General features: G+C 42.9%; 1 pseudogene; it reads right to left on the reverse strand.

Annotated features, from left to right (window-relative positions):
- Nucleotides 1–2,313: 2,313 nt before the first annotated feature.
- LOC139260137 (cytochrome c oxidase subunit 5B, mitochondrial-like) lies at nt 2,314–9,899 on the reverse strand (annotated as a pseudogene).
- Between the last annotated feature and the right edge of the window lie 7,585 nt (nt 9,900–17,484).

Raw genomic sequence — 17,484 nt, forward strand, 5'->3', positions numbered from 1 at the left:
CACTTGACATAGTCAGTATAGACCAAGAAGTTCAAGACTTAGCCCAATGTTTGAGAACCCTTTTACTAAAGGGAAACAATCCTACTTCACAGTTGTCAAAAACAGGGGACGAGATAGTCAGACAAATGCTGTAAGTCGAGGAAATCCGAGAGCCTCATGCCAAACTATCAATAAGCCAAGTGTGAGATTAAATGATTTAACTCAAGAAACACAAAAGAACTTATGTGTAATGTACAGTACATGGTTACTAGGGCACAAATAAACAGGAAAAAAATACCCGATTGGCTAAGTAATGAGCAGTTGTCCAAATGGACTAAGGACAGTATTACCCTCGGTGATGTTCATAAGACAACACAAATGTTCTTGTCCCCAAGTAATTGTATTATCAGAATTGAAATTGATAGGTATGGTTCTAGCTATCCCACAGATCGAGGGTAGGATGCCAAACCTCTAATGGCCTTACAGAACATAGGCGAAATACAAGGCCAATCTTGGGTTCAGTTCCACGATACGCCCCTTTATGCAGTAAAACACAGTAGCACATTTCAAGGGGTGCGTACCGACGGTTGCACTCAATACTTGGATGTGGTAGGGAGCGCACACCCCATGGTAGGAGGGCAATGCACAACGTGCAGGTTCACTCAGACGGTTAACTGCACGTTGGAGATTAGTCCCCTTAGTCATGGAGGGACTGAGGTGGCAGCCCAGGATGACGGGACATACTGCATATCCACCAAAGAAACCAAGTACAAATATGGTAGTGCTGACTATGATCCCGCAACCTAATTTCTGTTTTATGCCGAAAGCTGTGGTCAAAATAGGCCATCAATACCTATTCCCACAAAAGAGAGAAACATGTCGAGAACATCACTTTAAACAACCCGAGATGGGTTGATGAAATGAGATACCAAGTTTCCACGTTTCAAAAGAACATTTGACACCATTGAAAACAGACATTGAAAAGCAGACTGGAAGATTCCATAAAACATTCAAAGGACATTGAAGAAACCTTGGAAGACACTCAATGGTGGGAAAATGTATGGGATTGGGGAATGAATTAATATCCATCCATGGATTCGTTTGGCCTCTCACATATTGGTAGTCATACAGTTAGGGCTAGCTGTTGGATGGGGAATTGGGTTATGCATGGCATGCAAAAAGAGGCAACGGAGAAGGAAAGCAAAAGCTTTAATTATGGAACAGCGAAAGTTGTTAGCCGAGTACTCTGAAATACTTTGAGACGTAAGTCACGTCCCGAGTCCCTCAAACCGTGTGGTTGATCACCACAGAACAGAGCAGGGAACACAGGATGAAGTAGAATTAGGTTGGTAATCTTGGGCTGGGCAGCCAAGTACCAAAAAGGGGGGACTGAAATGGGGCTTTCGAGCTCTGCTATAATTAAAGGGTTAAGAATGGGTCTCTGAACTAAAAAAGGCTTTTGTAGTGGTCAACTTTCTCAAGATGTTTAAAGGATAGAATCGATGGCACGAAGTAATATGTCAGAATGATTAATTATTACAAGCTGTGTAACCCAAGGACAATTACAAACAGCCAAACTGTTGAACCACAGGAGGACCAGAGGGGCAGTTAAACAGGGCAAGGAGTCAAAAGTGACACGTTGGAAAAACTCCCATCTGGTAAGAGACATAGGCGAATGATCACATGACATGAAAGGGAATGAGTCAATCAGCAATTGTGCACACGGGTTTTGGGACAATTAAACAGCATAGGGAGGGCTGTGTATGAGGCTAACATTAAGTGTATAAAAGGTTGCTTGGAACTTTGTATGATTGGAGAAGCCTGGCTATAGACAAACCAGCAGGCAGGCTCCCCACTAGTGCAAAATAAAGACTACTTGAATCTTCAAACCCAGACCTGGTGTTGTTTATTTTAAATACAACACTACAAAGTGTCCAGGTAATTTTCCTCTTCCCTGATGCCCCACAATGTCTGCACCTCAGACTCCAGTTGAACAACTCAGGTGAAGTTCCTCGAGATGCTTACTGCAGACAGTCCAGAATCACGATGCTCTCCACAAATTTCCACACGTTGCATTTGCAGCACACCATCTGAACTGCCATCCCTATGACTTTGTTTTAATTAAAGTTTATGTATTTAATTAACTTAGCTTAGTTCAGTTTTTTAACTAATATTACTTGATCTTGTTTAAGTTATAGGTAGATTATATTAGTTAATGAACCAGATGGGTTTTTATGACAATCCGGTCATTTCATGGTCGTCCTTACTGATACAAGCTTTTTGTTCCAGCCATCAGTATTCGGATGCATAAATAATTACTTTGTACTGATAGGCAAATATTTAATGGTGTTTATTTTGTAAAGTGCACATTTTCCTTTTCATTTGCTGCAAAAATAATTATTCAAGATATTTAAGTTGGTTAAAGCAAATTGCCAATGAAAGAGAATGACAACCATTGCAGAACTAATGAGGAAGCTCATGATGCTCAAGTTTATAGTGAGATCCACAGGACGGACAGCGTTGTGGGTTTCCTGAATGCAACCAGAACCAAACGATTGCAGTGTTGTCTTCTTCACCTGCAGTTAAGACAGAGTAAATCCCACCTTTATTAATATTTAAGACATTCATTTGAAAAAGACATTAGATAGAAGAAATTTTGAAATGTTTAAATACACTCTCTCCTCCCCACCCCCACCCCCCCACACAGAGGGTTATTAGAATTGGGCTATTGAGATGAGAACACTGAATCGTAAGTCTTTGAAAAGGAATATCTAGGCAAACAGCATGGGATTAGAGTAAGGAGCTTCAGTTGAAGAGCTAGCTTTAACAAGAGCTATTGGATGAGTAATGTCCTGTTAAGCTGCACAGAGGTCTGGCAGTCCCACACAGCTTTTTACATGGGAGAAACTGCGTGTGCGCAAAAATGTGAATGGGCCACACATCCAGTTAAAAGAGCAGAGCACCAAAAAAAAATGATAGGGAACATTGCTCCTGAGCTGTCAGTTCAATGACTCTACAAACTGTTAATTGTTCTTCGGATCAATGACTCGTAAGCTGCACCGCCTCCCTCGAGGCCCGCCTCCCCCACTGCGCGGCCCATTCGAATGGTTGCACATGCACAGTATCTACAATAGAGTGGCTTGCACGTGACCTCGGAACACTGTGCGGCCGCACAGCTTAGTGGGAACATTGCTCGAGATGTAGGCGACACTATTTATTGTCCATCCCCGTTGCCCCAAGGACATTCAGAAACAACCATATATAATGTAGAACTGGAGTCAGGTGTAGGCCAGGGCTGGTAGGTCTGCTTATTATTAGTGAACCAGCTAGATTTCTTGCCCCAAACTCTCTAATTGTCTGCAGTTAGATTTCAACATATGGGATTCAATTTCACACCTTGCCATGATGGGATTTGACCCAGCTCTCCAAGTCACTAGGCCAATACTATAGGCTACCATTTAAGCAAGAATCTTAGATAAAAGTCTGTAACTTACAAATGCAACCCACAAGCCTCTTCTCAGTGATTGAAGGAACAACATGAGGATCCTCCTTGGTACCTGCATACTCTTTAGGTTTGAAGATACTGTAGGGATCCTATGGAATTAGATCATAATTTGAAAGATTTTAAAAACTGAAGGAAAAATAAAAGTATCTGAAGTAACAAAACAATTGTTTTTATTAGTATGAAGTTACACAATAAATGTACGGAGATTGTAGTTTAAATAATATTGTTGTGGTTTGGGGCCTTTTCTAATTTTACCCTAGATTATTTCGGCTTTATTTTGGATCAATTTCATGGGAGAGTCCCAACTCCTCTTACCTTCAAGAGTGTCTATCCTTCACGAGATCCAGGTAAGCTTTCAGCTACACCCAGGAAACAAACAGCAAACCCTGTCTGGTAACTTGCAGCTACTGGACTTATCGGACCCTACTTGAAGTATTTAAAGTCATAATACAATTATATATTTACAGCAGATAACTTTAGGCACAAACAATTAGATCATAATTCTAAGGACCAAGCCGATCTTCTGTAAATAAGGGTTTCTCCTTTCTTTAAGGATTATCAAGCTGACCTTACTGACTAGTTGTTTGAGATTTCAGACTGTCTTCTCAGGAGATTTAATAGCCAGGAGTTAGACACTTCTGGGTTTTTCTTGGAACGTCTTTTTACATTAGAGGCGCTATATAAATGCAAGTTGTTGCATACCTGACCTTAAAATTCAAAAAAGGAACTGTCAGTCAAATATATGTTGAACCAATCTCATTATTTAAGCTTGAATTCTCCCACTCTCCATCTCAGTTGTAAAGGATAAGATTTATTACGCTGTCCAAGTACATTTGATGCAAGAATTTGAAATGCGTAAGTTTTTCTCTCAAGAAACAAATATTCGTTGATTTAAAGGGGCAGCCATCAACTAAAATGAGACTAAAAAGCTCAGGGTTGAATTTTCATTAGGGGTTCTCCTGATTGTTTACCATAACCTGGACACAAAATCTGCAGAAACAGCATATACACCCTGCTAACTTTTGGCACAAGCACAAAGTGCAGAAAGCCTTGGGATTAGCAACATTATAGTGTTGTTGAATTTCCAGAATCTACACATTGCCTGGTAAATACTGCATTGATCATAGAAGCTAAAGGGCACTGCATGAGTTTTCCTAGTCCGTTGTGAGACTGAGAAAATAAGGCTTTCACTCACTTGTTACCAGATAATCAAGGAAGTTATACTAAACCTGTACTAAATCACTGGTAAGGCCTCAGCTAGAGTAGTGTGTTCAATTCTGGGCACCTTACTTTAGAAAGGCTGTCAGGGCTTTAGAGGGGTTAAAGAGATTTACCATAATGGCACCATCAAGAGGGACTTCAGTGAAGTGGAGAGACTAGAGAAACTGGGATTGTTCTCCTTCGAGTAATGAAGGTAATGGGGAGATTTAACAAAGGTGTTCAAATTTATGAAGAGTTTTAATAAACAAGGAGAAACTGTTTCCATTGGCAGGATGGTAAATATACTGCAAATTACTTTCATCTGGTCTCTAAACAACATGAAATAGGACCACCACGGAGGTGTGTGGGGTTGCTGACCCATCCACCTCCATGGCACGAACCTGGTATTGCAGTACTTCCAGGAACGGTGCAGTGGCTCTCGGCCTTTTGGCTAAGAGCATTGGCGCAGAGTGATCCTTGATGTGTGCAAGGTGACCTCTGGCGTTTGTGATTTGACAAAGAATTGGAAAGATTGGCTACGAATAAATAAAAAATAAAAAAAAAATAGGAAGCCTTTCACTGTTTTTCAGCTTGTACAACCCTATAAGTCGATCAACCACAAACCAACTTTGGGCCACAGAAGACTGACTTAAGGTAATTGGCAAAGAGAACAAGAGGTGATTTAAAAAAAATATATATACAGTGAGTTGTGATCTGGAATGCACTGCCTGAAAGGGTGGTGGAAGCAAATTCAATAATAACTTTCAAAAGGGAATTGGATACTTGATTGCAGAGCTATGGGGAAAGTGTGGGGCTAATTGGATAGCTTATTCGAGAGCCAGCACAGGCAGACTGGCCTCCTGCTGTATTATATAACCATTGCTTTGTTTAGGCTAGGAGGGCAATAACTAATTTAACTGCTCAAGTTTAAAAAAACAACACAAGTACAATGTCTGAAATCGGGAATCCTCGGGACCAAATCCGTGCCAGGTTTCAGGACGCTGCACCTGTAATCCACAAACTCAGAGCAGATGGGGTAAACAAGTATTAAGTAATTGAATTATTTCACTTCAGAACATCTAGACCAACTGATAGATCTTATGTAAAACATGAAAATATTAAGCTTTTTAAACATTTTCAAAATTTATTTAGGTCATATTTGAACATGTCACAATGAGTATTTTAAAATTCTGACGTCGTATTGATGTAGTATCACACTTTTTTAAAAACTTAAGAAAAAGCAAATAGGCATACCATCCCTTTCTTCATAGCTTGCAATGTTTTCCGCTCAAGTCCAGTAGATTGTTCTTCATCTGTTGGAATACCTAATGTAGAGAAACTAAAGTAATTAGCGGTGTATTTACAAAACTGCTTCAAATCAAAACTGCAGTGAAAAAAAACTATTATTCATCTCATCACTAAACAACATGAAATAGAAAGCCTTTCACTGTTTTTCAGCTTGTACAGCCCTGTAGCGATCAACCTCCAAACCAACTTTGGCCCACTTAGTTTTCAAATATTTCACTATTCTATAAAATAATGCAACTTTTTATTAAATCAGGTTATAAACATTTGTTCCCTGTTTAACCCTGAAACTAAACAGCCAGTGTGTTTTTTTTATATAAAATGATTTGGGCTTTCTCCCAACACCCTTTATTCATGTTCATGTCAAAAGACTTCCACAAGTTGCAATGCCTCCTGCGAACTGAAACTTCATCTTATCCGTGAAGTTACTGGGAATAATGTGTTTGAGAGTTCATTATCAATTCTTGTATGCTGCCCTCTCCAATTAAGAGAAACACCATGGTAATTGACTATTTCACAATAAACTACAAAACTTAATCTGGTAAAATGCAAATGTAAACTGAAGCAAAATAAACTAGCTGTCAGAGATTATTATAATACTGAACTTTGGCCTGTAAGATTACAGCATTTTTGCATCTCATTGTCTGCTAATAACAGTGCGAGTAAACTGCTCCAGGCTGGCTGAACCTGGCGTGGCCATTTCTAGTGACCCAGAAGGCATGGCGAATTGTCTGGGATCTGTGATGGGGGGAAAGAAAAGCTGCAACTAAAAAACATAGAAACATAGAAAATAGGTGCAGGAGTAGACCAATCGGCCCTTCGAGCCTGCACCGCCATTCAATGAGTTCATGGCTGAACGTGCAACTTCAGTACCCCATTCCTGCTTTCTCACCATACCCCTTGATCCCCCTAGTAGTAAGGACTACATCTAACTCCTTTTTGAATATATTTAGTGAATTGGCCTCAACAACTTTCTGTGGTAGAGAATTCCACAGGTTCACCACTCTCTGGGTGAAGAGGTTTCTCCTCATCACGGTCCTAAATGGCTTACCCCTTATTCTTAGACTGTGACCCCGAGTTCTGGACTTCCCCAACATTGGGAACATTCTTCCTGCATCTAACCTGTCTAAACCCGTTAGAATTTTAAACGTTTCTATGAGATCCCCTCTCAATTCTTCTGAACTCCAGTGAAAAGCCCAGTTGATCCAGTCTTTCTTGATATGTCAGTCCCGCCATCCAGGGAATCAGTCTGGTGAACCTTCGCTGCACTCCCTCAATAGCAAGAATGTCCTTCCTCAAGTTAGGAGACCAAAACTGTACACAATACTCCAGATGTGGCCTCACCAAGGCCCTGTACAACTGTAGCAACACCTCCCTGCCCCTGTACTTAAATCCCCTCGCTATGAAGGCCAACATGCCATTTGCTTTCTTAACTGCCTGCTGTACCTGCATGCCAACCTTCAATGACTGATGTACCATGACACCCAAGTCTCGTTGCACCTCCCCTTTTCCTAAACTGTCACCATTCAGATAATAGTCTGTGTCTCAGTTTTTACCACCAAAGTGGATAACCTCACATTTACATTTATCCACATTATACTTCATCTGCCATGCATTTGCCCACTCACCTAACCTATCCAAGTCACTCTGCAGCCTCATAGCATCCTCCTCGCAGCTCACACTGCCACCCAACTTAGTGTCATCCGCAAATTTGGAGATAGTACATTTAATCCCCTCATCCAAATCATTAATGTACAATGTAAACAGCTGGGGCCCCAGCACAGAACCTTGCGGTACCCCACTAATCACTGCCGGCCATTCTGAAAAGTACCCATTTACTCCTACTCTTTGCTTCCTGTCTGACAACCAGTTCTCAATCCACGTCAGCACACTACCCCCAATCCCATGTGCTTTAACTTTGCACATTAATCTCTTGTGTGGGACCCTGTCGAAAGCCTTCTGAAAGTCCAAATATACCACATCAACTGGTTCTCCCTTGTCCACTCTACTGGAAACATCCTCAAAAAATTCCAAAAGATTTGTCAAGCATGATTTCCCTTTCACAAATCCATGCTGACTTGGACCTATCATGTCACCTCTTTCCAAATGCGCTGCTATGACATCCTTAATAATTGATTCCATCATTTTACCCACTACTGATGTCAGGCTGACCGGTCTATAATTCCTTGTTTTCTCTCCCTCCTTTTTTTAAAAAAAAAAGTGGGGTTACGTTGGCTACCCTCCACTCCATAGGAACTGATCCAGTCTATGGAATGTTGGAAAATGACTGTCAATGCTATTTCCAAGGCCACCTCCTTAAGTACTCTGGGATGCAGTCCATCAGGCCCTGGGGATTTATCAGCCTTCAATCCCATCAATTTCCCCAACACAATTTCCCAACTAACTAAGGAGATAAGAGAATGAAAGACCTATTCATCATGAAAGATTATTCCTGTGTTTTAAACTTGGATAATTACATACAGTGGGCAGTCATCCAGAAAAACAGTATATAATGGCTGTAACACAGAAGGTCAACACTGCAGTCAAGAGATTGATGACCTGGTCAGATACCAAGAGAATCAGGGAGATCATTTCCGATTGTTGACCATGGCTGGAATTAACTAGCGAGTGTGTCTTGCTTTCTATTAACCACTTAGGGAATAGGCAATTTTAACTGTCATAAAGTACTTTAATGGGTTAGGTTGGTACAGGCCAAGTTAGAAATTGTGCATTTGATGCGATCATATTACTTGTATCTCTTGATTATTTTAATTAAAGATAACCCCTGGATAGGGGTGAGTGAAGAAACATCCTGTGTCTGTTTGTCTCAAATCCAAAAGCATGGAGAAAATACATAAATCTTACAGGCTAAAACCTGTCTTAAAAAAGACAAGTCTTACTTTAAATTGCTCAGAAACCAAAATGAGTGACAAAAGTTGCCATTTTAAGTGTCGTTTACAGAGCCCTTAAACCAACGCTTTTAATTATTCTTTCTGGGGTGCATCCATTAAGTTCCATTTCACCATAGTGACATGAAAATATAATTGAAACCAGTTAACTAGGGCTCCTGATCAGATATACCACTCCAGATTCTTTGAGGAGCATCCTATCCCGATCAAAGCAAGCGTTAACCTTAAAACATACAGGGCTGTACTTACAATTTTAAACTCAAATTACAAGCTCGTCAAAATGGCCCTCATTGCAACGAAGCCTTGTTTGACAAGTGACTTCTGCTCCAAGTTTAAACAGTAATGCAGGCAGATCGGCTCAAAGTCATGGAGCCCATTTCAAACTACCGCATTACAGCTTGTGATTAATAATCCTGCCTGTTTTGGGATTGCCAGAGAGCTTTGATTAAAAAAACTCAGCTTTTTGAATAGCATAACATTTTAAATAGCAATTGGGAGGGCGGAACAGAGGTGGAATAATAACAGCCTTGAAAAGGAAAGCGGACAAATATTTGAAAAGTATGTAAAAGTATTGGGGAAAGGAGCGGTGGGCCCTGACTCTCCACAACATCCCGGCACTAACCAGCCGGCGTGGCCCAGTCCACCCCCTGCCCTTGGAATGGAGCGCTCTGTGCGGGCAAGGTCACACGGCCCCGGGCTCCACGGCCCCCCTGTCCCCGAACTTCCCGGACTCAGGCCTTGGGTGGGATGCTGTCCTCCAGCGGCCCATGACCTTCAAAGCAAACCACGGTAACCTGTGAAAGGACGACCACTCATTCCCCCGCCTGAGGCACCGGCTCCCCGGCCTCTCGCTCGCTGACAGCCCCGGCTTTACCTGCGGAGGCCCTGGGCCTGGCCAAGAGCCGGGCAGTAGGGATCCCCAGTGTGACCAGGCGTCGGCCGGGCCCACGCACCAACAATCGGACTGCCATCCCAAAGATGAGTGGGGGGGGCCCCGCGCGCTCTTCCTGTCTTTATAGCGGCCCGCCCACTGCCAGTGATTGGCAGGGAGCCCGGACCTATCAGCTGCGAGGGGCGGGGCCGCCCAATGCCCAGGTACAAACTGATGGACAGGGGCCAGAGCTCGCTGCAGTGGGACAGCTCATGGCACACCTGCAGCCTTCAGTTCAAAATAATTTTTCAGTTTAACTTGCTGGAAGTGCGAGTTAATAAAGGGACCTCAGTTTATTTCCTTAACCAATGAGATTTTAGGATTGTGAAAGACACAACAGAGAAATCTGTTAATGAGGTTGTAACTAGCAGGATAAGGGGACACCAGTGGATGTGGTGTATTTGGATTTTCAGAAGGCATTCGATAAGATGCCATATCAGAGGTTATTAAACAAAATTCAGGCTAATGGGATTGGAGGTAATATACTAGCAGGGACTGAGGATTGGTTAACGGTGAGAAAACAGAGAGTAAGAATAAACAGGTCATTTTCTGGATGGAAGGCTGTAACTCGTGGGTTGCCGCAAGAATCGGTGCTTGAGCCTCAGTTATTCACAATCTATATCATGATTTGGATGAGGGGACCAAATGTAATATAGTCAAGTTTGCTGATGATACAAAGCTAGGTGGGAATGTAAGTTGTGAGGACAATGCAAAGAGACTTCAAGGGGATATAGACAGGCTAAATGAGTGGGCAATAACATGGCAAATGGAATATTATGTGGAGAAATGTGAAGTTATCCACTTTGGTAGGAAAAATAGAAAAGCAGAGTATATTTTAAATGGGGAGAGATTGGAAAATGTTGGTGTTCAGAGGGACCTGGATGTCCTTGTACATGAATCACTGAAAGTTAACATGCAGGTACAGCAAGCAATTAAAAAAACAGGTGGTATGTTGGCCTTTATTACAAGAGGATTTGAGTACAAGAGTAAAGACATCTTACTGCAATTATGTAAGGCCTTGGTGAGACCGCACTGTGATTATTGTCTACAGTGTTGGTGGTCTTACCTAAGGAAGGATATACTTGCCATTGAGGGAGTGCAACAAAAGTTCACCAGACTGATTCCTGGGATGGGGAGATTGTCCTATGAGGAGAGATTGTGTAGGCGAGGCCAATGATCTCTAGAGATTAGAACAATGAGGGGTGATCTCATTGAAACATACAAAATTCTTACAGGGCTTGACAGGGTAGATGCAGGGAGGATGTTTCCTGTAACTGGGGAGTCTGGAAACAGGGGTCATAGTCTCAGAATAAGGGGTCGACCATTTAGGACTGAGATGAGGAGAAACTTCTTCACTCAGAAGGTGGTGAATCTTTGGAATTCTCTACCCCAGAGAGCTGTGGAGGCTCAGTCTTTGAGTATATTCAAGACAGAGATCGATAGATTTTTGGATATTATCATCTTCATCATCATCATCATAGGCAGTCCCTCGGAATCGAGAAAACTTGCTTCCACTCTTAGCATGAGTTCTCAGGTGACTGTACAGTCCAATATGAGAACCATGGTCTCCGTCACAGGTGGGACAGACAGTGGTTGAAGGAAAGGGTGGGCGGGGAGTCTGGTTTACTGTACGCTCTTTCCGCTGCCTGCGCTTGATTTCTGAATGCTCTCGGCGACGAGACTCGAGGAGCTCAGCACCCTCCCCGATACACTTCCTCCACTTAGGGTGGTCTTTGGCCAGGGACTCCCAGGTGTCAGTGGGCAGGGCAGATCACATAGTTCGCATGCCAGACACGAGACTCCCAAAGCAAGCGCTCTACTCGGAACTCATCCACGGCAAACGTTACAAGGATATTAAGGGAATCAAGGGATATGGGGATAGTGCAGGAAAGTGGAGTTGAGGTAGAAGATCAGCCATAATCTCACTGAATGGCGGAGCAGGCTTGAAGGGCCAAATTGCCTATTCCTGCTCCTAATTCTTATGTTATGTTCTAGAAGGAAATAGGGTGAAATCGAGTCAAATCAGGTTCAGAAAGAGAGGGGAAGAAAGATTGGATTAAGAGAGACAGAGAGAAAAAGAGACACAAAGGAAAAATAAGAAAAGTCTCTTAAGAAGAATTTACTACCCGCAGCAATGAGTTTGAATAGTTTAAATAGTTCCATTTCTGGGCCAGAGAGTTTGATCGGCAATGCATTAACAATTATCACGTTAAAAGGCTACTTATTCTATTGAGTATGAGCCCTAACTTTCTGGGCAAGTTTAATAGGCAATTGATGCGCAAATCCAGCGTGTTCTTAAAATAACAGGGAGGCCGAGGGCAAGATGCTGTTTGTGTGAAGCAAATGGCAGAGCAGTGTAAATCGACCAGTGAATTCTGGAGATTCACAACATTTGGGAAATTGGGAAACTATATTAAAAGTATGACATTAGACAAGAAATAACTAGCATTTAAAGAATTAATTCTTAACATACCACAAACATACATTCCTTTAAGGCACAAAATCCCCACTGCAAAAGTGATCCAACCATGGCTAATAATAGAAGTTAAAGATAGTATTAGATCAAAGGAAGAGGCTTATGTTGCCAAAAAAAGCAAGTTAACCTGAGAATTGGGAAGACCAAGAAATTGATAAAGAAAGGTAAAATAGAATGAGAGAGTAAATGAGCGAAAGACATACAAACAGTCTGTAAAAGCTTCTATAGCTATGTAAAAAGGAAAAGATTAGCAAAAGTAAATGTGGGTCCCCCCAGGGGAAATTATAATAGGGAATAAGGAAATGGCAGAGAAATTAAACAAATACTTCGTGTCTGTCTTCATGGATGAAGACACAAAAAACCTCCTGGAAATAGTGGAGAAGCAAGGGTCTAGTGAGAATGAGGAACTGAAAGAAATTAGTATTAGTAAAAAAAATTAGTACTGGAGAAATTAATGGGACTGAAAGCCAATAAATCCCTTGGGCCTGATGACCCACATCCTAGGGTTTTGAAAGAGGTGGCTATTGAGATAGTGGATGCATTGGTTGTCATCTTCCAAAATTCCATAAATTCTAGAACAGTTCTTGCAGATTGGAAGGTAGCTAATATAACCCCGCTATTTAAGAAAGGAGGGAGAGAGAAAACGGGGAACCACAGGCCAGTTAGCCTGACATCAGTAGTATGGAAAATGCTAGAATCTATTATTAATGAGGTGGTAACAGGGCACTTAGAAAATAATAATCGGATTGAGCAGAGTTAACATGGATTTATGAAAGGGAAATCATGTTTGACAAATCTGTTGAGTTTTTTGAGGTTGTAACCAGTAAAATAGATAAGGGAGGACCAGTGGATGTGATGTATTTGTATTTTCAGAAGGCATTCAATAAAGTGCCACACAAGAGGTTATTAAACAGAATTAAGTCTCTTGGGATTGGGGATAATATACTAGTATATAGGAAGGCGGGTATAACTACTGCTATGTAGACAATGAGCTTGGTGCCGGGTTTGAGGTCCTGGTCTTCAAACACTCTCTTCCTCAGGCAACCGAAGGCTGCACTGGCACACTGAAGGTGGCGTTGGACCTCGTCATTGATGTCTGCCCTTGTTGACAGTAGGCTCCCGAGGTATAGCGAATGTTCCACGTTGTCCAAGGTCTCATCGTGGATTTTGATTATTGGGGGATAGTTGTGTGTGGCGGGGGCAGGTTGGTAGAGGACCTTTGTCTTACAGATGTTTAGTGTAAGCCCCATGCTCTTGTACGCCAAGGTGAAGGTGTTGACAATGGTTTGGAGTTCGGCCTCCGAGTGTACGCAGATGCAAGTGACGTCTGCATACTGTAATTCAATGACGGAGGATGGGACAACCTTGGATTTGGTCTGGAGGCGACAGAGGTCGAACAGTTTCCTATTAGTTCTGTTGATTAGCTTAACTCCAGCGTGGAGCTTACTGCGGGTGAGATGCAGCATTGCAGCAAGGAAAATCAAGAAGAGTGTTGGTGCGATGCCACAGCCTTGTTTGACCCCGGTCCGTACATGAATTGGATCTGTGGTGGATCCATTGGTCAGGATTGTTATGTCTGTAATGTACCTATGAATGACTCCACAAAGCAATGTGTTGTACTCAAACTGTAGTGATCTTGGTCCTTTATTCGTAACTCCAGAGTGAGGCACAAGCATAGTGGGCAGCCTTTTATACAGCCCCTGCCACCAGGGCAGGAAGCCCCGGTCTCCACCAGTTGCACCCTCCAGTGGTGCCAGCATAGTATATACACAGTGTAAACCTTATTGATAGTACATCAGGTAAACAAGTCTCCATCTTATGCAACTATAGTGACTACACAGAGAGTATATCTATAGTCTGCATATATAAAATCACTCTCCCCCAAGTCCTTTGTGCCAATTACCTTTGCACTATGTGCTCTGGCTTAGCTCTCCCCAGATTTAAGTGCCAATAACCCTTGCACTTTGGCTGTAATTTGGCTTGGCTCTCTCCCTGTTAACCCCTAATCCTTTTGCCACAACTTTGGGTAGTGGTTACCAGTTTGGATGGTTCGATGATGCAATGGAGGTTCCCATGGGTTCTGGGTGTGATCCATGTGTGTGTCCATGGCTACATACATACAGGAGTTCATGAGAGGCGGGAGTTCGTCAAGAGGAAGTAGCCTATAAAGGCACAGCAGTCGGGTATCTGAGGAGTTCGTGAGAGGCGGGAATTCGTCGAGAGGCAGCGGCCTATAAAGGCCCAGCAGTCGAGTGTCCGGGGAGTTTGAGAGAGGCGGGAGTTCGACGAGAGGCCAGCCGGTGCAGCTGCAGCAGGGAGGCAAAAAAGTAGAAAGGAATCGAAAGGTAACGTCACTGCAAAGGGGGTAAGTGCTTGGTAAGTAGTTTTTCTTTTTCTTTTCTTTATCAGTAAGTAACCTTTAGCATTGTTGTTGCCAAATTAAGCAAATCTAAGGGTTAAGTTATGGCAGGAGAGTTCGGACACATGTTATGCTCCTCCTGTACTATGTGAGAAGTCAGGGACGCTTCCGGTGTCCCTGACGACTACGTGTGCGGGAAGTGCATCCGCCTGCAGCTCCTGACGGATGCATTGCAGCACTGGAGCTGCGGGTGGATGTACTCTGGATCATCCACGATGCTGAGAGTGAATAGCATGTTTAGTGAGTTGGTCTTACCGCAGGTAAAGGGTACACAGCCAGATAGGGAATGGGTGACCAACAGGAAGAGCAGTGCAAGGAAGGTAATGCAGGGGTCCCCTGCGGTCATCGCCCTGCAAAACAGATACACCGCTTTGGGTACTGTTGGGGGGATGACTCATCAGGGGAGGGCAGCAGCAGCGAAGTTCATGGCACCGTGGATGGCTCTGCTGCACAGGAGGGCAGGAAAAAGAGTGAGAGAGCTATAGTGATAAGGGATTCAATTGTAAGGAGAATAGATAGACGTTTCCGCGGCCACAATTGAGACTCCAGGATGGTATGTTGCCTCCCTGGTGCAAAGATCAAAGATGTCTCGGAGCGGGTGCAGAGCATTCTGAAAAGGGAGGGTGAACAGCCAGTTGTCGTGGTGCATATAGGTACCAACGATATAGGTAAAAAACGTGATGAGGTCCTATAAGACGAATTTAGGGAGCTAGGAGCCAAATTAAAAAGTAGGACCTCAAAGGTAGTAATCTCAAGATTGCTACCAGTGCCACGTGCTAGTCAGAGTAGGAATCGCAGGATAGCTCAGATGAATACGTGGCTTGAGGAGTGGTGCAGAAGGGAGGGATTCAAATTCCTGGGACATTGGAACCGGTTCTGAGGGAGGTGGGACCAGTACAAACCGGACGGTCTGCACCTGGGCAGGACCAGAACCAATGTCCTAGGGGGAGTGTTTGCTAGTGCTGTTGGGGAGGAGTTAAATTAATATGGCAGGGGGATGGGAACCTATGCAGAGAGAAAGAGGGAAGTAGAATGGGGGCAGAAGCAAAAGATAGAAAGAAGAAAAGTAAAAGTGGAGGGCAGGGATACCTAAGGCAAAAACCAAAAAGGGCCACATTACAGCAAAATTCTAAAGAGGCAAAGTGTATTAGAAAGGTGAGCCTGAAGGCTCTGTGCCTCAATTCGAGGAGTATTCAGAATAAGGTGGACAAATTAATTGCACAGATAGCAGTTAACGGGTATGATCTAATTAGCATCACAGAGACATGGCTCCAGGGTGACCAAGGCTAGGAACTAAACATCCAGGGGTATTCAACATTTAGGAAGGATAGACAGAAATGAAAAGGAGGCGGGGTGGCATTGTTGGTTAAAGAGGAAATTAATGCAATAGTAAGAAAGGACATTAGCTTGGATGATGTGGAATCGGTATGGGTGGAGCTACGGAATACCAAGGGGCAGAAAATGCTAGTGGGAGTTGTGTACAGACCAGCAAACAGTAATAGTAAGGTTGGGGACAGCATCAAACAAGAAATTAGGGATGCATGCAATAAAGGTACAGCAGTTATCATGGATGATTTTAATCTACATATTGATTGGGCTAACCAAACTGGTAGCAATGCGGTGGAGGAGGATTTCCTGGAGGTTATTAGGGATGGTTTTCTCGACCAATATGTCGAGGAACCAACCAGGGAGCTGGCCATCCTCGACTGCGTGATGTGCAATGCGAAAGGACTAATTAGCAATCTTGTTGTGCGAGGCCCCTTGGGAAAGAGTGACCATAACATGGTAGAACTCTTTATTAGGATGGAGAGTGACACAGTTAATTCAGAAACTCGGGTCCTGAACTTAAGGAAAGGTAACTTCGATGGTTTGAGGCGTAAATTGGCTAGAATAGACTGGCAAATGATACTTAAAGGGCTGATGGTGGATAGGCAATGGCAAACATTTAAAGATCACATGGATGAATTTTAGCAATTGTACATCCCTGTCCGGAGTAAAAATAAAACGTGGAAGGTGGCTCAACCATGGCTAACAAGGAAAATTAAGGATAGTGTTAAATCCAAGGAAGAGGCATATAAATTGGCCAGAAAAAGCAGCAAACCTGAGGACTGGGAGAAATTTAGAATTCAGCAGAGGAGGACTAAGGGTTTAATTAAGAGGGGGGAAATAGAGTACGAGAAGAAGCTTGCCGGGAACATAAAAACTGACTGCAAAAGATTCTATAGATATGTGAAGAGAAAAAGATTAGTGAAGACAAACGTAGGTCCCTTGCAGTCGGATTCAGGTGAATTTATAATGGGGAACAAAAAAATGGCAGACTAATTGAACAAATATTTTGGTTTTGTCTTCACGAAGGAAGACACAAATAACCTGACGGAAGTACTAGGGGACCGAGGGTCTAGTGAGAAGGAGGAACTGAAGGATATCCTGATTAGGCGGGAAATTGTGTTAGGGAAATTGATGGGATTGAAAGCCGATAAATCCCAGGGGCCTGATAGTCTGCATCCCAGAGTACTTGAGGAAGTGGCCCTAGAAATAGTGGATACATTGGTGGTCATTTTCCAACAGTCTATTGACTCTGGATCAGTTCCTATGGACTGGAGGGTTGCTAATGTAACACCACTTTTTTTTTTTTTAAAAAGGGAGGGTGAGAGAAAGTGGGTAATTATAGACCGGTTAGCCTGACATCATTGGTAGGGAAAATGTTGGAATCAATTATTAAGGATGAAATAGCAGCACATTTGGAAAGCAGTGACATGA

Source organism: Pristiophorus japonicus, chromosome 3 (assembly GCF_044704955.1).
Source record: "Pristiophorus japonicus isolate sPriJap1 chromosome 3, sPriJap1.hap1, whole genome shotgun sequence".
Lineage (NCBI taxonomy): Eukaryota > Metazoa > Chordata > Chondrichthyes > Pristiophoridae > Pristiophorus > Pristiophorus japonicus.